Source organism: Centropristis striata, chromosome 7 (assembly GCF_030273125.1).
Source record: "Centropristis striata isolate RG_2023a ecotype Rhode Island chromosome 7, C.striata_1.0, whole genome shotgun sequence".
NCBI classification, from domain to species: Eukaryota; Metazoa; Chordata; class Actinopteri; order Perciformes; family Serranidae; genus Centropristis; species Centropristis striata.
The window spans coordinates 10,639,886-10,665,728 of NC_081523.1; the positions used below are offsets into that span (position 1 = coordinate 10,639,886).

Below are 25,843 nucleotides of genomic sequence, written 5' to 3' on the forward strand. Positions count from 1 at the left end.
GATTAAATGCTGCTGGTGCACTGACAGCATTTCAGTCTTTTCTCTTTATCGATAATTTCCACAGAGGCTAATGGAATTAACCAGGATCCTTGGGGGAGCTGAACTCTAAACTACTGCTTATTAATATCACGATAATTGCCGCAGTATATCTGTTTTCCATATACTCCCATGTCACTGCACTCGGCAGCTTCCAGCAGGAAGCCATATAGCCTGCACTGTGGTAGGCTACCACATCATATTGGTTATTCTTTCCTTTTAAAAATCAGTATTTCAAAAAAAGTGTCTGAGTTCTTTAGGAACATTTAGTGATGAGTTGTAGTTTAAAGAGATTTTTGGAAGCTGCCCTGCATGCTGGCAGGCAAAAATTCGGTAACGCTTTATAATAAGGTCCTTAATAACCATTAATTAACAAGTAATAAGGCCCTTGTAAGTCCTTACAAGATGCTTTTATTAACATTATTGTGTGTTTATAAGCTTATATAAGTGTTAATAATGGCATTACAAACACCCATGACCCACCCATTATGTCTTTGCCATGCCTTTATTAATCTTATTTTGTTTGCTTATTGATATTAAAATATACTTTATTGCTCATCTATTATAAGTTAACTATAAGTTAAATTACTTTTTGCAACTACCGGATCTAAAGCGAGAACAATGCCTTATTACTTGTTAACTAATGGTTATTAAGGACCTTATTATAAAGCGTTACCAAAAATTCTTCCATGCGCAAAACCAACCCGGTCTTTACATCTGATTTGGATCCTGACTGAAGTGCTCAACACCAAATCAAACTTGGATCATCTTCTGAGTAGAGAGGGTGCCACCGTGCCAAACCTGCCCTGTGTGGCCCTTGAAGCAGAGCGCAGCGCGGCGGCCACTGCGCCTCAGTGTGCGCTGCTGTGTCTCTTTAAGTACAGCAGGCAGTGCTGTTGGTCCGTGTGGGAGAGCAGGGCGCACGGTGCGGCGCCGCAGCGTCAAACAGCCTTCCTTCACATCGGACAGGCGACAGAAAAGACAGGTCGACCCACCGCCTGCATATCGCGTCCACGCTTTGAACAGCTGACTGGAGCGGGTGAAACCAACAGTGGGCTGATGTGGACTGGTGAGCCTACAGGGCCATTAATATTACTCCCTCCTCCTCCGACTGGAAGCTAGAAGCGTGTCGGTTTATCTGCGGCACCGTACTGTAGATTACTGAGCAGCACTCAGTGGCTACACGAGCTAATGAGATTGACAAACTAACGTTAGTTATCTGCGGATGAAAGCGCAAAAAAACAGCTTATCTGAGAGCATATTTGGCTGAATGATCGTGATGAAACATCATGTCAGAGCCGGAGAGATCCTCAGCTGAGTTGCGTCCTGTGAACTGCATCAAACCATCTGCTGAAGCCTCATCTTGACTCGTGTTTAAGGTAAGGTTAAGTCTCTACACACATTGAGTCTGATTTGGTAAAAAAAAAAAAAACAGAAAAAAAGCTTGAAGGTAGAACCAGTGTTGGGGAAATATGCGCATCGGCTGGGTTTATTACAGAAGTCTGACTCAGAGTCAAGCTGCACTGAGCACTGCTGGTTAACCTCCCTGAGCTAAAATCCACAAACCCAGAAATCATTTTTCCAGAATTTGTTTTACTGTTTTGAATGATCACTGGTATTTTTTTTCCAAGGACGCCTGAACAGAAGCTGCAGTAGGCTGTGTTTGATAAAAGACCATATGTTTTTTTTATTAGACTGAGCTTCAGGTGATAAAAATACCTGAGGCAAGTAGAAGACTCATCTCCTCTTTTACTAAAACAGTAAAATCCAAATGTATTATTCTGTTTACTGGGCTCCTAGTTGGTAATCCAATTAAGAGGTGGGTCTTTATATTTTCTGTAATATTTGCCCCTGCAGTGTTTGTATTCTCTCTTGTGACTGGCGTAAAGTGTCCCTGCTCTATGCAGCACATTATCATGTTCAGTGGGCAGTATAAATGCATTAGTCTCTAACCAGGTGCATGGTTGGTTGGTGGCCCACAAGTCCTCATCGTTCTCCCCAAAGAGTGTGAAGTTGCTGACTTTCATTAGAGCACTCCTGTTAATTTTTAACCAGAGCTGCAAATCAGAAACAAGCAGAACCTAGTCTGCATTTCCATCCCTCATTTGTTTCTTTAGTTTAAGAGACTCATTTGTAGGTTTGTCTGGATTAAGGTTGAACTGGAGCATGTACAGAACCAAACGTTTTTGTTCCTGAACTTAGTTATTTTTTTAATGGTTCAGAACAAAAGTTGATCTTCTCTTTCTGACAGTGTTTTCTTTTTTTTGGCAACTTTTCTCTTGTTTCACCTGTTTCAGCTCAAGTGGGGCTGCAATGGTATGAAATTTTCATGGTATGATAACTACCTCAGGAAATTTAAGGGTGTCACGGTATATCGCCTGGCACAATAAATTAAATGGTTATTAACACATTATTATAAAAACATATATGAAACAGTTATTTCATCAAAGTATGTGTAAAAAGTTTTAACAATAAATAAAATTGAATCATTTTATACCACTGCATACCGTGAAACCAGTAGTGCCGCAACCCTGCTTTTCAGATGTGAGAGCTTGCAGCTTTGCTCTGTTGTAAACTGAAAATCTTTGGGTTTTATCTTGTTTGGACAAACCAAGATATTATATTATGTCAGCATGGGAGACATTATAAAGGGCATATAGAATTTATAATATAGAATATTATTGAAAAAATAACAATCAAGAGCAAAATATGCAGATTAATCACTAAAGAAAATAATTGTTACGCTATTCATCCTCAGCCTTGCAGGCGTATTACTTTCTGCTAATTATTTTAATAAAATGTTGCAAACTCAGCAGCTTCCTCTCCCCGTCATTGTTTCTGATGACCTCGGCGTACTGTAGATCAGTGTATTGAACCACCCGCTCAGTGTGAAGTGTCCAAGTAGAAGAAGAAGAACATTAAGATTGATCGCAGTGCTGTTAAAATCAATTCATGAATGGCACTAATTGCTCATTCTGGTGCTATTTCAGCACTTGGCATGACAGTAAATAAAAAAACATAGACCATGACAGAACTCTTGTTATGGCAGCGCAAGTCCTCCGTTCATAGCTCTTGATTCTAGACTGAGCAGAACTGATCAATATCATGACCGCCACTGTGAAATAAAAATCAAAGCTGCCCGTCCTCGTAATTCTAACTTAGCCCTCTGGTAATAGGAGTTTATATCACATCATGTAGTAATGTGGTTTCAGCTGCACGTGGCAGAAGTCTACGCTTGTTTAAGAAATAAAATCACATAGATTTTATTGTTGCTAACAGGGGCTGTGGCGTCCCGTGAGCTCAGGATGCCTCAGGGAGGCCTGAGGCGTCAGAGGAATATGTCAACAACTGAAAAACATATTTGTGCGCTGGCGAATGAGGAGGTGCTGCTCCCACTGCTGCTGTTGCTTCGGTGAACAATCAGGGTCAATGTGGTAGCATCACCAGGTGCCCCTCTGGAATTCAAGTGGTGCACGAACTAGAGCAGAGGATCTCAACCTGGGGGTCGAGATAATCTCTAGGGGTCGCCAGATGGTTATGGAGTGGAAATTAAATTAAAAATAAAACAATGTGTTTTAGACTGGGGGTTGTTTTTTTTTTTTTACATTACTGTGTGAATACATGTGTTGTATTCAGTGTTTAATTTGATGTCCTTGAACACAGAGAGGGTGCTGTTGGGAAAAAGCCACATATCATAGATCGAACCTGGTCTCACAGGAATCCGTGAAATAGCCACGGATTTGCTTAACTCAAAATCCGTGGAATAGCCACGGAATCACTCAAATTTCCTTGAAACTGACACGGATTTCGCTACAATGCAAGTTAATGACAGTCATATCCCGTGGCTATTCCATGGATATTTTTTCCTATTGGTTTGTTCCAAGTCACGTGACTTTCAAGGTCCCGGCGGTCAGAACAAAAAACATGACGGACAGTTCTCTCATTTTTAATTAAAAAAACAATATTTTGACTTAGTTTCTGGATAAAAATGGATTTTGATTACATTTCTAGCGAGAAATATATGTTTTATTTTCTAAATATTCACTCAGTGAATGTACTTAATCACTTTGTATGTTGGAATAGCCACGGGATATGACTGTCATTAACTTGCATTGTAGCGAAATCCGTGTCAGTTTCACGGATTTTGAGTGATTCCGTGGCTATTCCACGGATTTTGAGTTAAGCAAATCCGTGGCTATTTCACGGATTTTGAGTTAAGCAAATCCGTGGCTATTTCACGGATTCCTGTGAGACCATGTTGCATAGATCAAGCTTGGAGCACACAGGACTACGCCTATGCTCATTGTTAAAAATAAGCAAAACTCTCAGCACAAATACAGCATTATTTATTAACATTCATAGTCAGAGCATTAACAGTAATGACCCAAAATCAGTAAGGGTTGGTGCTTATAAAAAACAGCTGTTTTAGCCGGGTTGCAGCTCTCTCTCTTGTTGCCAAACCAACCTGATTATTCTGGGCAGTCACGACTCAGGAGGTTTGAGAACCACTGAACCAGGGATGCACAATATGGATTTTTTCCCCCAGCTAATACTAATAACTGATAATTATCTGCTTATCTTGGCTAACTGATCAATTTCCTGAGGGTCATAAAGGTTGAAATGTAGTGAGCACAGATGGATGATTTCCAGACATCATGACATAAAACAAATATTAATTTATTTTTTCTTGTAAAGTTCATAAAAAACTTTGGCTTCTATAGAGCATTTTGCCTTAAATGTATAGTAATGAACTGAGGTATGTAGATGTTGCTCTTGTTAATTCAATGAAAGCAATTTTAGCTTTGTAATATCAGCCGGCTATAATTAAATTATCAGAATAATACGTAATATTTCCCATTATCTAACGATAATATACCCCCCTGATATAGCATCAACTTTACTGATTGTACCAAAACACTGACCGCTGAAAGTTAACAATGTTTTTTGTAAATTTTATGTTGCGTTTCAAAAGGAGTTTTTTTCACTCACAAGCTCAGCTGGGGCTGCAGAGGAGAACTTGAAAGTGGCTCAGATATGAAGTCCTTTGTGTAACGGCGGGGTTGGGCTTATCTCTTCATCCTCTTGGCGACCTCTCAGGGACGTGTCATGGATCACATCCAATGGCCCGCAGGCTTTGAAGATCGCCAGAAGAACTGACAGGCATTGCAGTTTGCATGTTTGTGCTAGCCATTCCAGTGCAATAACAGTGGTGCGGAGTGAGCTGTGTGTAGGCTCGGTGGTGTAGTCGCTTCTGATATATCACCATCAAGAAAGGATGTCAAGATCCTCATTAGAGCTCCTACAAAAATAGCTTGGCGTTAAATAGCCTACTCTGACATGCTGTGAAAGTTTCAGACTGTTTATAGTGTGTGACGTTCAAAAGCACAATAGTTTTACACTCAGTGGCTTCAAATTCTATTTATATTGGCGTGGATTCAAAACACAAAGGGTAAATTATAATTTATTGTAGTTTGGAACGGCTAATTTTTGCTCTTCCTCGAAAGAAAAGATGATTCTTAAAAGAGGATCATCTTTAAAACTGTGTTACGGTTACACAGATCCGAGGAGCCGGTCAGCCTCGCTGCATGCGCATCTCAGCCAGATTTTCAGCTTATAGAAGGATTATTCGCAACACCAGACCTCTTCCGTAAAACGTATCCAGATAATCACCGCCTAGACAGGTGGTAGGGATGTACTGGGTGGTAGACATCAGAACCAAAACATGAACTTTAACTGAAGTCTGTGGATTTTGATTGATATTAACTGGAGATATGTATTTAATTCAGGTATGTTGCACAGCTCAAACCCAGACATAACAAAATATACTGTATGAATCAAAAAGCATGTATTAAGATTTGTTTACCATCCTCACCGCTCACATGCAGTTAGCAAGAACTGAAGAAAACCTTAATAGGCAATTATATTTTTGAAGTCAGCCCCGCTGTTCAGGCTTTTCTCTCAGACAGAGACAGGCTCCCTGCAGAGGACATGACTGTTGTTTAATCCAACTCATGGCTAATAGGAGGCCTTGGTGTGTGTGTGTGTGTGTGTGTGTGTGTGTGTGTGTGTGTGTTAGAAACAGGTTAGAACCAAGGTAGTTTTCAGGATACTGGAAAATCTAACTTTGATACAATACCTTAAGCATATCTGTTCGATACCATTAAAGTCTATATAACATATTGAAGGCATAAAATGTAAGATTTTTCATTTAACCCTTTATCAGGCGAAGAATCGTATTTGGTAAGTTAATATTTCGAGAAAAAAGTTGCAAATTTACTAGATTTAAAGTGGCAAATCTGCTTGAAAAAAGTCGCAGATTTACGAGACAAAAGTGGGGGAAAAAACTACTTTTTTCTTGCAGATTCACCACTTTAAATCTCATAAATCTGCACATTTTTTCTCGTAGATTTGACGCCTTAATCTCGTAAACTTTTTTCTCTAAATATTACCCCCTCCCTCGGGTCCGTATTTTTTGTTTTTTTTACACATTCTGGCAGTATGTGATATCCTCCAACATTCTCTAGGGTTGAAATTTGGAATTTGCAAGTATTTCAATGAGTGCCCTATTAAGGGTTAAAGATAAATATAAATAAGACTATAACATGACAAGAACAACTTTTCTTTTTTTACTTTAATGAATACAGCCATCTTCTTGAGGTAGTGTATATGTTCAAACGGTTTCTCAGATTGTCACACAGTCAGAAGGCAATAGCTGTGGAAGTGGTGAACTTTCCATCTGTTGTGTATGAGCCTGTAATTGCTGCAATAAGCACAGCAGTTTGCCAGCAGTCTGCCCTCTGTGAGGCTGTTGTGATAAAGCCAGGAGATGTGTTGATATTTCTATGTGCAGCTCACAATAGTTAGCTTGTGCCCAACAAAACAGACACATTATTATATAAAACTGGAGTGAATGATATGAGTGAGGAGGAAACACTGTGAGTGCAACATGGTCTCACAGGAATCCGTGAAGTAGCCACGGATTTGCTTAACTCAAAATCCGTGGAATAGCCACGGAATCACTCAAATTTCCGTGAAACGGACACGGATTTCGCTACAATGCAAGCTAATGACAGTCATATCCCGTGGCTATTCCAACATACAAAGTGATTATATACATTCACTGAGTGAATATTTAGAAAATAAAACATATATTTCTCGCTAGAAATGTGATCAAAATCCATTTTTATGCAGAAAGTGTCAAAATACTAAGTCAAAATACTGATTTTTTCACTAAAAATGAGAGAACTGTTTTTTGTTCTGACCGACGGGACCTTGAAAGTCATGTGACTTGGAACAGGAATAGCCACGAGATATGACTGTCATTAACTTGCATTGTAGCGAAACCTGTGCCAGTTTCACCGAAATTTGAATGATTCCGTGGCTATTCCACAGATTTTGAGTTAAGAAAATCCGTGGTTATTTCACGGATTCCTGTGAGACCAGGTTCGTGAGTGAGTTAGAGGAGGTGGAGCTATATGTGGGCATTGCAGCAGTGAGAAAAGAGAGCATGAACAGATTCAAATAGTATGAATATGTATGGAAAAAATAATATTTTTTTAACAGCACTAGTGCCAGATTTTTAACTCTCTGCTGGGATGTAAATGCAAGGCCAACCAGAGTGTGTTGTCATTGGAAACATCAAGGCTAAAACTATTGCAGGAGTCATTACATAAGATCAGCATTGTATCATTTTATATTTCTTGGTGAGAGAATCGAGCCTGAATCTTGATAAATTTGCTTGCATGAGACTTTGGTAATTGTTCCTTTGTTAATCAGTTTCCTTTAACTAGGTTTCTTTTACATTTCCCACCCAGTTTGAAGTCCATATACCTTTATATAATAGATAATTACCGTTATCGAACAGTTTGTTTTTAACATTTTATAATTTACAGTACAGTAATTCAATGTAGAAAAGCCTCTTTATCCTTTAAAGTCTTTCTCCCCAAAAGTGGATTATAACAACATTTGCTCTTCATCAGGAGGCCAGTCGGGGTCTCAGATGCGGCATCAACTCTGGCTCCTCTCAGTCTGACCCAAACTCTCTGTTTGCCCTCCCCACCGCCAAGACTGACTCACAACTGTGCGAACGTCCAACACTAACCGCTCAGCCGAGGCAGAGGGCTTGAAGAGGGGCGAGAGGGGAAGAGAGTGTGAAAGCAATGGAGAAAATGAAAAAAGATGAGGAGCAGGAGATAAGGAGAAAATGGTGAATATAAAAAGCTCCATTCTCTGTGGTCCACGGTCGACCTTGAGATGGTGCCAGTCGCCGAGATTAGCACATCACCACTGTAATTGCTCACCTCGAGTAGCAGACCCCCTTGTCCTTTCTTCAACTTGATCCCTGCCTCACAAAAAGGCCTTTGTTGGCGTTAAAGTGCTGGGCTCTGTTTTCTCTACCTGCTGCACCAACAGAGCTCCAACCTGGCAACAGCTGAGCCTTTAGAAAGAGAAATTTAGTTTACCAACTCCACTTTTAGGAAACTGAGGGATAAAATGTTCACAGTGCTGCCTGTGTGCTAGTCTGAGAGGCCTTTGTCTTTAATGCTGGACATCAAATTAGAGCACTATTTACTCCTAAACGCGTCTATTGTAGCAGTCTCTTAAAACATCATCTCAGCTCATTTTAGCGTATGTTCTTTTTGCAGCATGTTGCCACTATTTACTCATTTCCCCTTTAAAGATAAACTAATTTAAGAATGTTGACCCGGAAGCCCAATGTAATGACAGCAAACATATAAAATATATTGTTTAAAGCTCTATTAGGTCGATAAAGAAAGAAGCCCTGTGGTGTTTCCTCAGCTTTGAGAGCATCATGTTGAGCAGTGCTAGTCAATCTGTGAAAACACATCCATTCACATCCAGACTGCACTGTGAAGAATTAGACAGGCTTTTTTTTTCTTAAAAGAGGATGTCAGGAGATTTTGATAAGCCCCTTCCTAACAATGCTGATACGCTGCAGCGGGAGACTCTACGTGATAAAGAATCAGAAAGGGTGGAGCCCCCTCTGGGTCCGTCAGCCTGTGCATTCAGTGTCAGCAGTGGCTTCAGATCTCCTTTCAGCATTGCTGGGTCCTAATTGGGCTCTCACACTTGCCAGAGAAATTTGTCAGGTTGCTGTGAAATGAACTACTTGGCCAAATCAAGATGTGCATCCCTCCGTTCCACCCCTGCACCGCTGTGATTATCATGGAATAACAGAACACTCAAGCTTTTTAATTGCAAATAATACTTTTGCTTATTTCCTGGTGGGACTATGTCATTAAATGGGAAACATTCTCATGATAGTTTTGTTAGTAATTGCATCTTCTGGGATTTCATGTAAAAGATGAGCAACAGTAACCAAGCCTTGTCTATTTATACACACTTTAAGTACGGGCTTATTATTCTTACACCCAGCCTTACATGTTGTTCCATTAATTTCCAGCAGCAAGCGGGATGAGCGCCTAAGTCTATCCCCTTATCAGCTACTTTTCTGAATCTGGCAGTTAGCAGAGAACACACATGAGCTCCTCTGCTCATATTCTCCATCTGTCAGTGGAGCGGCCCAGGTTGGCCGTGATGTTAGGAACTATCACATGCAGTAAATGAAGCACGCCTGGTCAGCCACGAGCCCGTTGCCACGCCTTGTCAACCCTCATCACCTCCGCTCTCTCTGTGACGGTGCAGATGTCTTTCCCAGGTTGCTTGAGGGTGGGATGACTCAGCTCGAGCGCCTACTCAGCGCTTCACTGACTCCAGGTTCTACCCTCTCCTCAGTCAACCGCGGCAACTTAAACACGGTCTGGCTGAACCGTTAGACCAAAACACAGGCTGCATTATTTGCTGTGTTAGACCCTCAAATGTAGTGGTTACCATCCTTTTCTTTTTGGCTGACGCACCACTGCAGCAGTATCAGATGGGCTCAAGCACCTCTTCATTGTGCCTCTCCAACAGAGGAGGTGGATTCATGGAATGGTTCGATAAAAATTGACCGCAAAGAAAACACAGAGAGGCTGCTGTTGATCTGTACAAGAGAAATTGTCCCGGTAGTGTTGATGATTAAGCTCGCTCTCTCTTTTTCTCCGTTTTTTTCTGTCATGTTTGCATTCAAACCTCTTCCATTTTGAGTAGCAGAAGCTGAACACTTCAACCATTTATTGAGTATTTATTATCATTTCGGCTTTTGTGCTTATTTGTTAAGTAGCAGCATGGAGCTTTGAAGTGTTACAGCTGACTGGTTGGAGTGAGGATTGTCATGTCGGCCTGATTTAGCTGGAAGCTTTCAGCTAATTGCCACAATCACTGCTAAAAAGCTAAACTTCTTTTTGTGAAGTTTTGTGAATTCACTGTTAACCGAGGCTTAGCTTTGTTGAGACCCTAGGGTCTGCCAACAATGTTAGATGGCTGGCTGTCTTTATGGGGCTGTAGCAGGCTCAGAGCTAATGCTGAACATTTTAATTATTGCAGAAATCTGCAAATGTCAAAGTTTTTTATGTAAAATCACAGCATGAGGTTTTCCATGGTGTTCCTCAGGGTTCTGGTGTCTTAATGTGGTATTTTGGAGACCCTTTGACCATTTTTATCAATTTTGGAGCAGTAAAAAATGGTTAAATTGTTCCCCTAATCTGTGTAACAAATTATATCAACCCAAACATTTCTGCAACAACTTAAAAGACAAAATTGCATTGGACATCATAATGTTGATGGTCATAAAAACTGTGAGCATCATAGGCACCATACCAAAATGCAATGTTTGTGTCAGATTCATGGGTAATGCTTTATAGTAAGGTCCTTGTAATAACCATTAATTAACAAGTAATAAGGCCCTTGTAAGTCCTTACAAGATGCTTATTAACATTATTGTGTGTTTATAAGCTTAGGTAGTGTTAATAATGGCATTACAAACACCCATGACCCACCCATTATGTCTTTGCCATGCCTTTATTGATCTTATTTTGTCTGCTTATTGATATTAAAATATACTTTATTGCTCGTCTATTATAAGTTAACTATAAGTTAACTATGCTTTTTGCAACTACCGGATCTAAAGCGAGAACAATGCCTTATTACTTGTTAATTAATGGTTATTAAGGACCTTATTATAAAGCATTACCGATTCATGATTAGATAATCCTGACACACAGTGTTGAACTGTGTCTTAAATTAATCTTCAGCTTCCCAGCTTTCAGATGATGTACCACTTCTTTGTGCCGCCCCTCCCCAGTTCAGCCACTTAATTCCTGTGATCTGTCCATGCAGATAGTTTCAGTTTTATCTGCTGAGGTTTGTAGATATATGCCTTTGATATTTCTGCCTCCACCACAGTTTAATTAAGGTGTCAGGAATTTTGTTTGTGGTGCCCACAGCATTGAAAAATGTCCTGTTGTCAGTTATTCAGAGGAAAACCCACAAATTTCACTTCTGTGGAACTACTTCCTACAAAAGAAAGGATCCCTTTCATTCCAGAGGCAGCCATTCTTTGAACATAAAACCAAAACTACGTGCATAGCAAGATGTCACAACAGGGGAAGTGATACAATACTGTATGTTTTTGAGAAATGAGTGAACTGGCCCTTGAAGAAAATACAACCACACCAAATTTGGACTGAAGTGCAGGTATTCTTTGGTAGAAATAATAGAGCACCTCACTGTCATCTTTCTCTGTTATTGCAGAGATTTCTGTTTCTGTATCTCTCACACACACACTCGTAAACACTCTTTCTTCCGTTGCTTCGGAGATGTTGTCCATGTTGCATCAGAGCAACAGTGAAACACTGCTGCGTGCTCGTCATATTTTATTCATCTTATTAGAGGCTGCAGTGCTGAGGCTCGCTCCTTCCTGCGAGCCCAAAGCAGGCAGCTGCCAGAAAGCCTGAATCCCCAGACACTTTGCCCATTTCTAGGTCTACACACGCGCATGCACACACACACACACACACACGCTGGCTCATTTAGTGGTATACTACAGTGCTCCCCTGTGTGCACACAGCCTACAGTACATGTAACCTTTACATCATTGCAGAAGTGACCCTTTCTCATTTTCCTTGAGAGTTTAGCTCTGTGATGTCACTGATGAGATGAAATTCTGGAGAACAGCATTGTTACAGGAAGAAGTATAAGAAAACCAAGCATTTCTCTAAAAACTTTGCAGTGAGTACATCAACTAAAACAGTAAACACACTATCTACTGATAGGAAAATAGTCTTACATGGCGTTAAAATCTTAGACTGTATAGAAGAAATGATTGTTTTGAAGCCTAAGTTTGGCAGTTTGGCTGTTGCCATGTTGTTATTTTGGAGCAAAAAGTGACCACATCTGGATGAGAGGATGGAACTGGAGAGGAAAACACTTATCAGCTAACACTAGCACTCACAACTTGGCTTAGTTATCAAGATACAACTGTTTTTAAAAAAAACAACTGCCTCTTTAACACTGAAAAATACATTTTTAAGCAAACCAAATGTTTAAATAACGTTCATTTACTGAAAACACACTGGTAGGAGAGAGTTTTCTGTGTGCTGTGGTAGCAAATTTGTCATTACATTTACAAGGTAGCTACGCCCTAAAGCAAAGTCTGTGTTAAAGTCTTTTTTACACTAAAGGGGACCAGAATTTGCTAAATAAAAGTTGAAGTTCTGAAGAAGATTGAGACCATAAACTAATTTTAAAAAATGTTTATTGAGGTAATGAATAAATCAAGTGAGAAGTAGAGTCATCTTCATCGACTTTCATACAACTGGACTTCTTTTTGCAACCAGTTTAGTCGCCCCCTGCTGGTCATTAGAAAGAATGCCTTTTTAAAGGACTTATGCATTGGTGTCAATTTCCAGACCCATAGGTTTCTGCTTGTTGAAAACAAGCAAACATTTACAGTAGATTAGTGAAGGAAATGACAATGAATATGCAGGTATCGATATGCAGGCTACAAAGACGCACATTCACATACGTATATACACTTATATATTTATAATGTAATTTCTAAGTGTACTGAAGGCAAAAGTTGTACTCTCATTCCTTTTAAGATTTGGCTAACACAAACTCTACATGTGAGTTTAACATGCTAATTTACTGACATTTCATGTAGAGCTGACGGGACCAACAGTGAGGACATAATGACAACTTGTCAACAACAACAACAACAACATCAACAGTTGTCTAAAAATAGGCCGTATGAGCAACAAGACCTCTAATGATGTTCATATATAATTGGAGGGGATATGTTGACAGCAGGCCTCTGGTGCTGCTCGACCTTTACAGGCTGATTTGCGTGATGCTGATGAGGCCCATGGTTCAGTACACATTTTGCAAGGCATGCTTACAGAGCACCCTTCTACACACACTTCATGTTACTCAAATGAATGCATCCAGACCACTGCACCCAGCTTCCTGCCCTGCGTGACTGTGCACATGAAGAGCTCATCAAAAACAACTAAATGGCTTGTGTACATCAACTCTCAGAGGAGTGTTAGAGGAGCCGACTGCTCTCATGCCATCTTTTCATTCCTCTTTTATTAAAGGAAAATAAAGTATCAGTCTGTGATGATGTTCACGGCAATTCAGAGGCTCTTTTGTGATAAAGTCCTCTGTGCTGTACCTGCTTTAACTCAATCGTCTCATCTTCCTTCACTTCACGTTAATGTCCCAGACTGACTTTGAAAGACTCCACAAGCACAGGCATCAAATGCTCCTGATTCTGCTGTGGGTTGAATGTGTAGGCGGCGAAAGCAGTATAGACTGCATACTAATGGGAAGACTATATTTTTTCCAGTGGAGAAAAAAAAAATAGATCTGTGTCACGCCTCAAAACATATGTTTCGGCTGCATTATACTCTGTTCTGTTGCCCCACAGTCTGTGGGATAAAATTGAAACCTCTTGCGGTTTTTATGGTTGGTTTCTCTGCTTATAGCTGTCAAGTATCATTGGAATGTGGTGAGGAAACAGGCTCAAAATGTTTGTTATTAAACTCTGTGGTTTTACAATTATTTTCAAACATCACTGAACCATAAAAGAAACAGATGTACTTCACATCTGCTGCAAAACATCTCCTTCTATCATATGGGTTCTTGTTGGGCTCTGTGTTAATTATTAGTTTTAATGTACTTGTGCTTAAAGCAACTAGCATCAAAGTGATAGTGTTTACATTTATGATGCACAATTGGATATGTTTTTCACCGACCAAGGTTAACTTGTTAAGCTCAATTCTTTTCTTTTGTTTTTGCAAACATAACAACAAAATATAACGTCAAAGATAAAGTTCTCTTGAGAAAAATCTCCCCCTGCTTCCTACATACTCGTGACCAAACTTTGCCTGAGAAAATATAAACATAGGCTCTTCTGGTGTACGTGCTGTAAATATATTCATCTGCATTTAGTGGTGATCAGACTCAGTTATAGCCATTTGAAATAACTATATCAAAATCGTCAATCTTTTTGCTGTTGTCCCATTTGCTTATGTAGCTCATGGAGGCATTACTGTTAAATTGACAGTTTCATTACAAGTTAAAAACTTCTTATAGTTGCTTTAACTAGAACATTTCCCCTTTATGGTACTTCATTCTTCCAGTCAACTACATTTCAAAGACTTGTACATTTTTATTCTCCTAAATATATTTTCAACAAATATAATGCATTTTATTGATTGAACTACACACAGAATGTAACGTTGTAGAACTGAACGAGGGATGTTGTAGTTTTATGGAAGGCCACTAAGGCGACTTTTACACTTTTTATTCAGTTTGAAGGCAATGAAAAGAAGATTTGTTTGCACACAAAGCTCACATTCAGTGACAGTATCAGCTGGATACATTTGGTTATATGTCTGTTTTGGAAATACAAAACACTTGACTGTTTTTACTGAATACCTACTATTAACCAAGCTTCCCACTGAGACGGCAACATGCAGTTTCAGGTTCTTAAATGGTCTGAAGTGATCCCAGCATGTGGTGCTGTAGGCAGGATCACCCCTTTATTCCAGAAAACATCTTTTGTAGCCTCTCTAATCCTCTCTTTGCAGACTTATCCAGCTCTCGAAGGACATACGTCGGTCGAAATCTTAAATGTGAACTTTGTTGACAGTGAGCTGAAAATCACAATGAATCAACAAGCAGGTGTAATGATTTTTTTCTGGGTGAAAATTGATTCAGCTTTGTATCATGGTCTGTGAGACCACATTGTGGTTTTTCTAATAGCATTGGGAGGACTGTAGGAGAGGGGAAGTGAGATTTTTGTCAATACAGATAACTTCAAAGACACCAGCCTCGCCCTGCTGGCACCGTCTCATTTCACAACTCGACTGTCTTCAGTGCTTCTGAGGCACACATTGTAATAGCTGGTGCCTTTGGCAAAGTAATTTCAGACCGAACTGTCATTTGTTATATTTCTTTAAAATAAATTCAGAATGCTCTTTTCATTTCTCTCGGAGTGGAGGGTTTGCTGGAGGCTTCAGCTTCTTGCTTAAGGACACTTCAGCAGAGTGGCTGCTCATTGACACAGTAGCTTGAATGTGTAGAGGGTCTGTCTCCACTCTCAATGCTCCGCCAAGAACTCTGTGTTTTTGTTCTTACTCCGTCCAACAGAGCAGAAGAAGCTGTGTTACACAGCAGGACAATTGTGTCAACATCTTACTCTGTGAATAAGTTCTCCTGAACAACACAATTATCATACCACTGTAAGATACTGCTGTATTTATTTTGATGTCGGCAGAAAACTAGAGTGAAATGATTTTGTGGCATCACAAATAAATGCTAACATTGCTCCTTATCTACTTGATGTGTGAATAAGAAGCAGTTTGCCGGATCATCTTAAAAGATTATAAGTTCCAAGGAATGATTCAACGTTTAATATGCTTTGCAATTTCTTTCAGGGAGTGAAATGAGAAGATCAATCTTAGGTCTGTGCATGAAGTATTTAACTTGTGTCAGAATGTGGTTAGCTTAGCTTAGCATAAAGACTAGAGGTTTGGTGAAACAGCAAGTTCGAAATACTCAACTCAAGATAAGCTAAGCTAAGCTAAGCTAAGCTAAGCTAAGACAAGACAAGACAAGACAAGACAAGACAAGACAAGACAAGACAAGATATTCCTTTATAAGTCCCACAAGCCTTTTGGCCTCCAAGCTAACCATTTGGGCTGTTCAGACAGTGATCGTTTTGGTTACTGGCCTATTTTCTCCATTAGGAAACATCAGAGATGTTCAGCTGTACATATTTAAGCTTACACACTGAGATGAGGAGTCTGTTGTGCACACAAAATCAGAAACTAGCAGGATGCTAAATGTAGTTATCATCCATTGTTTGTTTGTTAGCTTGTAACTGGCAGAGGCTGACAGAGGTAGCGGTTGTGAAACATACAGTAATATCTGCTGCAGTGCTACAGTGTGTTTTTCGCTCTCTGTGCTGACAAGTCTATTGCACTGACGGTTTCAGGTTTCTTTTCCGCCTTTTGATTGTCTTTTCTAAGAAAACATGCATTATCCAACTTGTCTTGTGTATGTCTGAATCTCATATTTCAGTCCACAGACATCTCTCTGTTTAGTAGAGGAGTATGAAAACACAACTTTGCATAGATACAGGCCAGTAAACTCAAGGTTAGATATTATAGTCGACGTACACATAAAGAAAACACATTTTTGACTGGAGGCGATCTTTAAAATTGATATCACAGATTGAAGTTGTGTTTTTCTGACCTCTTGTTTAACAGAACAGTTGCTCAAGCCCATAAATAGTAAATACTGAGTCACACTGATATTAAACATCTTTAATAGCAAGCGGTTCAAAACATACATGTGAGCCAAACACCCACTCTTTGGTGCTGCTGAGAGCATTTCTCCTCAGTAAAATGTAGGTTTTCTGACTGTCCAGCACAAAAAAACAGCTAATAAATAACTATGTGTCTTAGTTGCGTGTTGTGTGCTTTCACACTTAATAATGTGCAGTTAAAAACGCCTCTAGCTGCATTCAGAGGCATTTCCTATTTCCCCTCCATCACCCCTCATTCTCCTCCTCTTCACCAACTAAACACTCGCTGAAACCCACTGCAATCCCCTCTTAAGTCTATTCAAGCAGAGAGGACCGAGATTTGCAGCAGAACTGAGCCGAGAGAATTCACTTTTAATTAAAGCAGAGAGATCCTCTGTGCTTAGTGAAGGTGGGAGAAGAAAAGGGGGAAAAAGCTCTTTTTCGTCTTTGAAAAAACTGAGCTGCAGATATTCTGTAGGGCCCTGAATGAAGAGCTTTGTTAAGGTTGGATAGTGGAAGACATCATTTGATCTCCCATTGACAGCGCCTCCCTGCTGCAGAATAATTACTTCTTTTATGAAGCCATTAGAGAGGACCGTTTCAAGTGATTGTTTCTCAAATGTCCATCCATGTGGCCAACTGGGATCTGGGAGTGGCAGCTACTGAGGGTGGGTCTGAAATTCACACAACAGGAATCCGGGATATGTCTCTATGTTTGGCACATCATTAGCCAGGACTGTCTTTCCTGTAACCATCATTTTCTTTTCTTTTTTTAAGCACGTCTCTTCCCAAAATAGTAGAAATTCTCTCACTAATTTCTTTCTGTCCCTCAGAGAAACAAACAGGCTCTGCATCACCAAACAAGTCTACGAGTAGAAGAATTAGCTCTAATCCAGATCTTGTGCAAATGATTTGTTCAGCTTTTGTCTTTTTGCTCATGCCTAATTGAACTCTGCTGCTTTGTGTCCACAATAACAATGCAGCTATTATTCCTTCACTCCCATTTCCTTTTTTTGACTGTGTCAGTTGCTTATCACCGTGTAGGCGACTGGTGGAAATGATGATCAGTCACTCGATTACAATGCTGCAGCTTAAAGCACCAGTCAAAGAAGAGGATTACATTATTTTTAGACCCCTTTAATTTACCTCTTCTCTTTCAGAATAAAAGGTCACCACTGAGCTTAATGGACCAGTGAGTATTATCAGGATTACAATGAGCTTTTTCCCTGCCATCCTAGGCTTAATTTTTAAGCTTCATAGGGTGTACTTAAAAACCCTAACTGTGATTGGTCTGTTCAACCTTTCCAATGCCAAATGTACGTGTATTTGTAATCATCACCAGGCTTTGTTAGAGTGTAACTGATGGGTCGAAACACAGATATCATTTCATGATAGCAATAGATCTCCTCAGTAAGTGCCTCAACCTGTTTTAGATTATGCAAGAAAAAAATTCAAGGAATGCAAACTCAACCTGCCACAAAACAAGGGTCAAATCTCATGATTTCTGTCAGACAGGATGATCCTTTCGGTGTGTATTGAACGTATCTAAAATTTATATATAAAAAGATTGACACACTTAAACACTACACACGATATCCCCAATAGCCCTAAAGTAATCATCGGCTCCTCAGCTGCTGAAAGAATAAGAAATATGTAAAAATCAACCAAATCTTTTGACTGCAATGTAAAAAAAGGTGCTGAAAACCTTTGATGGTTTGGGACCTGAAAATCCCCATATTTTACAATTTACACATGAACTTTTACTGTCAGACCACTGTGGAAAAACATGTCTGTGTGCTTTGTTTTTACAGTCAGCAGTTGGACAGCTTTTCCTTCTTTTTTGTCCAAACCAGAACTGGCAAGATCTATACGCAGGCAGAGGAAATAGAGCTTCACAGTACAACTATGACTTTGTTTAAAGGGAAAATTTGTTATGTGAAATGTCCAATCAGTGTCCACGGTACATGTAAGCAGTTGAAGCAATACATTCCTCAGTGTTTGAAATGCTGACAGAGAGAAATCTGAGTTCTTCTGCTAGTGGAGGCGTGCCAGCCATGCCTACATGTATCAAGATGCACTGAATGTGAGCAAGTTTATTTTGTATCACAAGCTCTCTTAGCTACAGAAGAGGATTGGGGCCAGGTTGGAGAAAATAATAGTGCAAGGTGGATTTTTTTCCCCATTATACAGTTCGAGAAAAAAGTAAAAATAACGAGAATGAATTAAAAATGACGAGAATAAATTCAAAATGACGAGAATAAATTCAAAATGACGAGAATAAAGTCGAGATTTCGAGAATAAAGTTGATATACGATTTTGAGAAAAAAGTAGAAATGAAGAGTATAAAGTAGTCTATGTAGTTTTATGTTTTCGGTACGTTGAACGACATTCACAGATTCATGGCAATAAGTCATTAAAGTAACATTGTTTTCAGAGAAACAGCACGTCTATCTGAACAGTTAGTTAGATTGCAAGCTACAACCTGATTTTCATAGATGTCATTAAATGAGCAATAACCACAATATTTAAGGGTGTAGTAGTACTAAAATCCCCCTACACATACATCAGCTATTCTTGGTAGTAATTATTGTTTTGGGAAAAATCTCCTTTTTTGTAATTTATGTGAATTTTTTAGACATATATTGTATTATATTATATTATATATGTATTTTTTCAACATTGTATTTCAGCTTTATTCTCGACATTTGATTTAAAAAATGTTTTTGACATTGTATTTCAACTTTATTCTCGTCATTTCGGGGGGGTTTTCTCAATTTTTTTTTTCTCCTTGGCCCTAGTCCTCTTCCATACTTAACTTTGTTTGGAGGTAGACCACAAAAATACAATGAATATCTGGGTCAGCAATCAGAGCGAAACAAGAGCAAGGCAGTTTATGAGCAGAACTGCGCGCCACAGCAACCATAGCTGAAAGAGCACTCTGTAGCTCTTGCTAACAACAAGCTACGTCGCTTTCATGTTAAATGACGGTGCGGGGATCTTGAAGAACAACAGTTTTTATAGCAGAGGCACAGAATATTGGCAAGAAATATTAACATGACATAACATTAAAACTGTTTAGTTTTACAATGTACATTAAATATATTAAAATAAAACATGTCATAAACTGATACCACACAGGTAATTAATCAAAAATGAAAAGTTAAAAAAATAATTTCATTACCAATTCATTAACCTCTCAGCAGGCCACTAATGAGAGGTTAATGAAAGGACGGTGGGGGCACTAGATGTCTGACTTGCCACCAATCTACAGCTTGTCTACACTCATTACAGCACAGATTTGTTTACTTTCATGCCACGTTTGTTCCACATGTTCAAGACTTGCTGGCAGATTACAGACAGAGGTTTTAGTTACAGATAACCTTCTGATAAATAACATACAGTAAATATCAGTACTCACAGTGGAGCACTATTTTCAGAGCTTTATCACAGGGTATTTGAAGTGGCACTTTAAAGTGTCAACACTGAAGCAGAGGTAGATGTCGTCTGTAATAAAAGGTTTATATTCATCTTGTTAGGTGCACAGAAAGTAAAATAAGGAAGAAATCACTGCCAAAACCTTGTCAAGAGTTTTAAAAATTGCTTTTCTAACTTCGAATAATCTGTCACTGTACAGAGTTTCTTGCAAATATCTTCGCTGATGAGTTTCCCTTCTGAGTGGCCACCAGTAATTAAGCGTATTGGGCGTTAAGCCAATCTCTAATGTGGGCACACACTGAGATCAAACACAGGTTTAATTAAAATGGCTCACATGAAAATCGGAAGCCAAAACTGTAGCTCATACCGTAGTGACTTTTGCCAACCACGTTCGCCAAAAAAACTGCTTTGGCAGAGCGATCCTGTTGTTATTGGAAGCAGTCATGTTCACACTCCAGTTGTCAGGGGTCACGCACTCCTTGGACTTGCCATCTGCGAGCCGCTTGAATCGGTTCTGCAGAGCAGCAAAAGTTTGGCACCTTACCGGCTCATTGGAGCTTCCTCAGCAGTCTTTATCTGAAATGCAAATGCCTTAAAAAAACCTTAATAGTTTTCACCAGCACTGTAATTTCTTGTGGTCTTGAGCTTTCTCTTGGACCTGTAATGAGGCACCAGGCAACTTTGCAAGTAGGATGGCATGGAACAATTTGTGTAAACTTGAACACAAGCATGGCCAGCATTATCACCGCGGGAGGAATGTGATCTTTAGTTTGATTTGATTTGACAAACACAGCTAATGCGCACTGGCAGGCCAAACACACCAGGAGAGCGGAAAGACAGGCCCCAGGGTGAGGGGAGGGTCAAGGCTGCTGCAGCTAACACTGTTAACTCTTCAGCTGCTGAGGAGCCCAAGACATGTTACAGTGCAGTACTTTTACAGGATGGGGCAAATAATGCAAACAGGGAGTTACAGGAACAGGACAATGAGAGGAGACTCAAATGGTTTCCTTTCCCACTAATGCTGCTGCACCTGATAATATCTTCTTCCTGTTGTTGTTAACACTCAATGTTTCTATCACAATATTGTGCTTGTAGAGGCTTCCCTCTGTACTATCAGTGTTCAACCCCGTCTTCTAACAAAACGTTCCCATACAGTGAAACTGTACACTGTAAAAAAAGATAAACAATAGCTACTCAATAAAATTAAGGCAACAGATTGCAATATTATTAATTAAATCTAACTACGTTACAAGTTGAGTTAATAACAACTTAACAGGAAGTGCCTGTCAATTAAAAACGGACTGATTCTATTAATAATAATAATAATAATAATAATAATAATAATAATAATAATAATAATAATAATAGTAAATTACATTTTTGTAACGCTTTTAAAGGTACTCAAAGTCGCTTTACATGACAGGAAATTAGACACACACAAACACAAAATACAGAAGAAAAAAACTAAACAGAGATGAGAGATTATGAGTTCAGGTATTGTAAGCTATTTTGAAAAGGTGGGTTTTGAGTTGGATTCATTCAAAATTCTCTTGATTTAGAATTACATACACATAAAGATTATATTTAATGTGATCAAAATAAGTAGATTCTATCTCAAACATTTTTATATTAAAGTTACTAAAACAACTGCCTCAAAATCAAGGACGCACTTATATTTAATACATTTTATCAAATATATTAAGTAAAATCAAATGACCACAGAATAATTTATTACAGTGTATTCTCAATTAGGTTTCAAGAGATATATATTCTCCTGGATACAGATTGTGAAATGGACAGCATTTGGTTAGGTTCAGGCAACAAAACTACATGGTTAGGTTTAGTAAATGATCATGTTTTGGGTTATTTTTTTAATTGAGTTACTTTGTTGTCCAAAAAAGTCTACTTTGACTTTTGGTTTCACACGGGACATGACCAGCGGCCTCCTGGGTAAAATGTCATGTGTTTATTTGAGCCATTCATCCACCTCAACCTCCTCTGCAGATCCTTATTAGAAATATTTTTGTGAGACATTAAGATCAAACTTAATCTGGGAGAAAATGTGTTTGTTGTTTTCCTCAGTTTAGTTTCATGCGAACATAATTTTTAGCAGGCCATGCTGCAGTGCTGGTTTTACTGTGGACCAATCTGAACCTCACTTTCCTGTACTTTCCAAACTTTTACCACTGTGAAAATACAGAAAGAAAAACTCACTTTAAACTCTGGGAGAACATCACAACTAATTTGCTTCAGCTGGTGTGATTTTCACTGGGGATTTTCAGATCGAACAGTTAAAAAACCTCACCCACATTCGAATGAAAAGAATGCTTTTTGGCAATCGGGAGGCAGGGGGAATGGAAATTGATTACATCTGCAGAACCAAGTAGCAAGACTGAATATTTTATCTGCTTTCACGACAAAATATCCAACATCTAATTATTCAACCTCTTCAGAGTTCAAATCTTGTCGACCCTGTTTAAGGATATAAAAAAAATGAATATCAGAAACATGCATCTCTTGCCTTTTTATGTATTTTCTCGGCTGTTTCTTTCCAAAACTATAATGCATAACACACTGTTAGAAGCTTTTTTACTGTCTGTGTCATACCGCAGTTGTGCTCAAGGCTTTTCAGACTCCTCATTTGTTGAACCCACCAGTTGTCCATGTTATCTGACAGCTAAGTGTTATCTCTGAACTCAAGAGGTGTCACAGAGTGGAGTTGACCACAGCTCTGTCTTGCTCAACCCTGCCCCCTGGTCAATGAGTCCCAGGACAGAAATGAAGAATATTTATTGTGCAGCCGTTTGCCTGCAGCACAAGCTGAGCTGGATGTCAGCCCACTCACCAAAGATTAACTTTGACGTTTCCTCCCCTAAATCCGCTCTGATTAAATATTTGCTGGCTCATTTAATATGAATGTGAATTAATGGTCAGTCAGTGAGTTCATGTCTGCTCCACTTGAGTAATTGCCATGATTTGGCAGAAAGATCTCTGCGGCACCTCCTGCCTCTTGTCTGTTGCATTTCCTCTTTGTCTGTCTGTTCACAAGTGTCACGCCTGATTTTTTTTTATCCCCAGGCCCTGTTTTGCACTCTAAATGTGAATGAAGTTCACCTGTAGTGGCTATTAATTGAACAGACTTGCAGCATGCTAAGTTGTAATGTGAGTTCCTGACTGGGAATTTAAGCCACTGAAGCGGCACGGCTGTAGAAATGGCAATGTCTGTCTGTCCAACATGGTCTTACAGGAATCCGTGGAATAGCCACAGAATCACTCAAATTTCTGACACGGATTTCGCAACAATGCAAGTTAATGACAGTCATATCCTGTAGCTATTCCAACATACAGAGTGATTATGTACATTCACTGAGTGAATATTTAGAAAATAAAACATATATTTATCGCTAGAAATGTGATCAAAATCCATTTTTATGCAGAAACTAAGTGAAAATATTGATTTTTTTTTTCACAAAAAATGAGAGAACTGTCCGCCATGTTTTTTATTCTGACCGCCGGGACCTTGAAAGTCACGTGACTTGGAACAAACCAATAGGAAAAAATATCCATGGAATAGCCACGGGATATGACTGTCATTCACTTGCATTGTAGCGGAATCCGTGTCAGTTTCACGGAAATTTGAGTTATTCCGTGGCTATTCCAAGGATTTTGAGTTAAGCGAATCCGTGGCTATTTCACGGATTCCTGTGAGACCAGGTTCGTCTGTCATAACTTCATTTTAATATAATTTAAACAGGTGCATTATATGTAAAATCCACCCCCTGTACATCCATGAAAGAAAAAGAAAAAAAGAGACCTAAATGTTCTTTGTACCAGGTTTTTTTTTAATGTTAACTTCCCCTGGTTTAACATTCTGCCTGCTACACATCAGCATGTTATTGTCATTATGAGCATGTTAGCGTGCATTAATCTCAAAGCACCGCTGTGCCTACAGTGTCACAGAGCTGCTAGCGTGACAGTATAGGCTAGATTTGTTTCTTTTTGCCTCATACAATATGAAGGATCTATACAGAGTCCATCCACGCTCCTGTTACAGTCATTTGAACCTGCAAATTAGCCACCAGTTCAATTTCATTTTTGTAACCAAGGGTATGAATTATTAACAGCAGTAATTAACCTGTATGTGGCCCTGTTGCATGCGTGAGAGGCAGGAGCAGGGACTGTCACGCATATTCTTCTGTTGTTGTCTCCAGCTCACCCTCACACACCTTTTTACTGTGTTTTCAGAACATAAGCAGCTCACTACTTAAGCTGCAGCCACCATAACATGACCTGTGCACACAGAGGCCTAAAACAATGTTCTCCTGTGCATCTTCGCTTACTTAGGATGTCAATCTCACCTAAAAGCCACTACATGTTTTCAGGGTACTGTTTCCCTTCACAGTGAGTTAGAAGTTGAGGCATGTTGAAATATGCAGTTTTATTTTTCAATTTAGACCTTGTAACCCTGTGGGGAACCTAACCTAGATATGATCAAATTTCTACAAGGCAAACCAAATATTCAGTTTGAAACAAAGACCAGCTTGTTTCAGAGTTACTGTGTCTCATTCGTTGTGAAATATGACTCATTTCTCCATCGACGAGAAGCAAAAATACTGACACAGGACTGAAAAATCATGGTCACAGTTACTGAGAAAGTGTAGGGGTCACTTTTCAACAATGTTAGCACAGCTGTAGAAATAAATATAAGACTTATTATACCATATAACTGTATTTATATGAATCCCTGCAGGGATGGAGGTGAAGTTGGGGTAATCATGTGGAATAGAGGCTGTTCATGGGAATGAAAAGATGACTAAAATGTATAGATGTTTCAGACACACGTGTTTAAAGGAATAATTTGGGAAATCTGCTTTCTTAGATGAGTGGTTAATAACACACTTGTGTCTGTCACAGAGTAGCCCTACCCTAAAGAATACTTCAGACCATAAATTCAGTAAGAAAATGTTCAAATCAAGTGAGAAGTAGGACAATTTGCTCATAGACTTCTATACAATATGACTACTTCTTGCAGCCAGTGGAGTCGCCCTCTGCTGGCCATAAGAAGAAATGCAGGTTTTAGGCACTTCTGTATTTGCTTCACATTTTAGACCCAGAGGTTGCTGCTTGATTTCTCAAAAAAAAAAACCTGAAAGTTTATTTGTCCTTTGCACCAAATTTATGATGGAACTCTGTACCAGCAATTAGACACCATCACAGATTTATTTTAGGAGGTGTTATTTAAAAACTGTGAGGCCTTCACTAATGAGGCTCTCTTTTGTCTTTTATGTCCTGAGTGTGAACCCCACTAAAATTATTTACTCCTCCCCCCCTATTTACTTTGACTCATCAGCTTTATCACCCTTCATTTAAACGTTTGTCATTTTCAAACTTCATTTTACTTGGGAAAAGAGATTTGATCTTAAAACGAAGAAAATACTGAATCATTTAAATGCAGATCGGTAATGAAAACCGTCCTTGCAGGTATTTCGAGGTTTCTGAACAGGACAAACACAGGAGTCAGACAGGTTGAGGATTGTCTCTGTGCTCGGATGCTGTGATTCGAGCACATGAGCAGAATGTGATCCGTTTCTCCTTGAGGGTCTCAGGCTCTCCTCAGACTACGGGAGGGAGAAGTAGAGGGGGGCCGAAAGCCAAGGG

The 25,843-nt window shown here is 39.3% G+C and overlaps 1 protein-coding gene across 1 annotated transcript in view; it reads left to right on the plus strand.

Annotated features, from left to right (window-relative positions):
• The first annotated feature begins 1,016 nt into the window (after positions 1-1,016).
• Positions 1,017-25,843, plus strand: part of wscd2 (WSC domain containing 2) — a 49,693-nt gene continuing 24,866 nt past the window's right edge. Inside the window, exon 1 of the mRNA XM_059337466.1 lies at positions 1,017-1,415. The gene's annotated coding sequence lies outside the window, so the exon portion shown is untranslated. The remainder of the gene's footprint in view (positions 1,416-25,843) is intronic.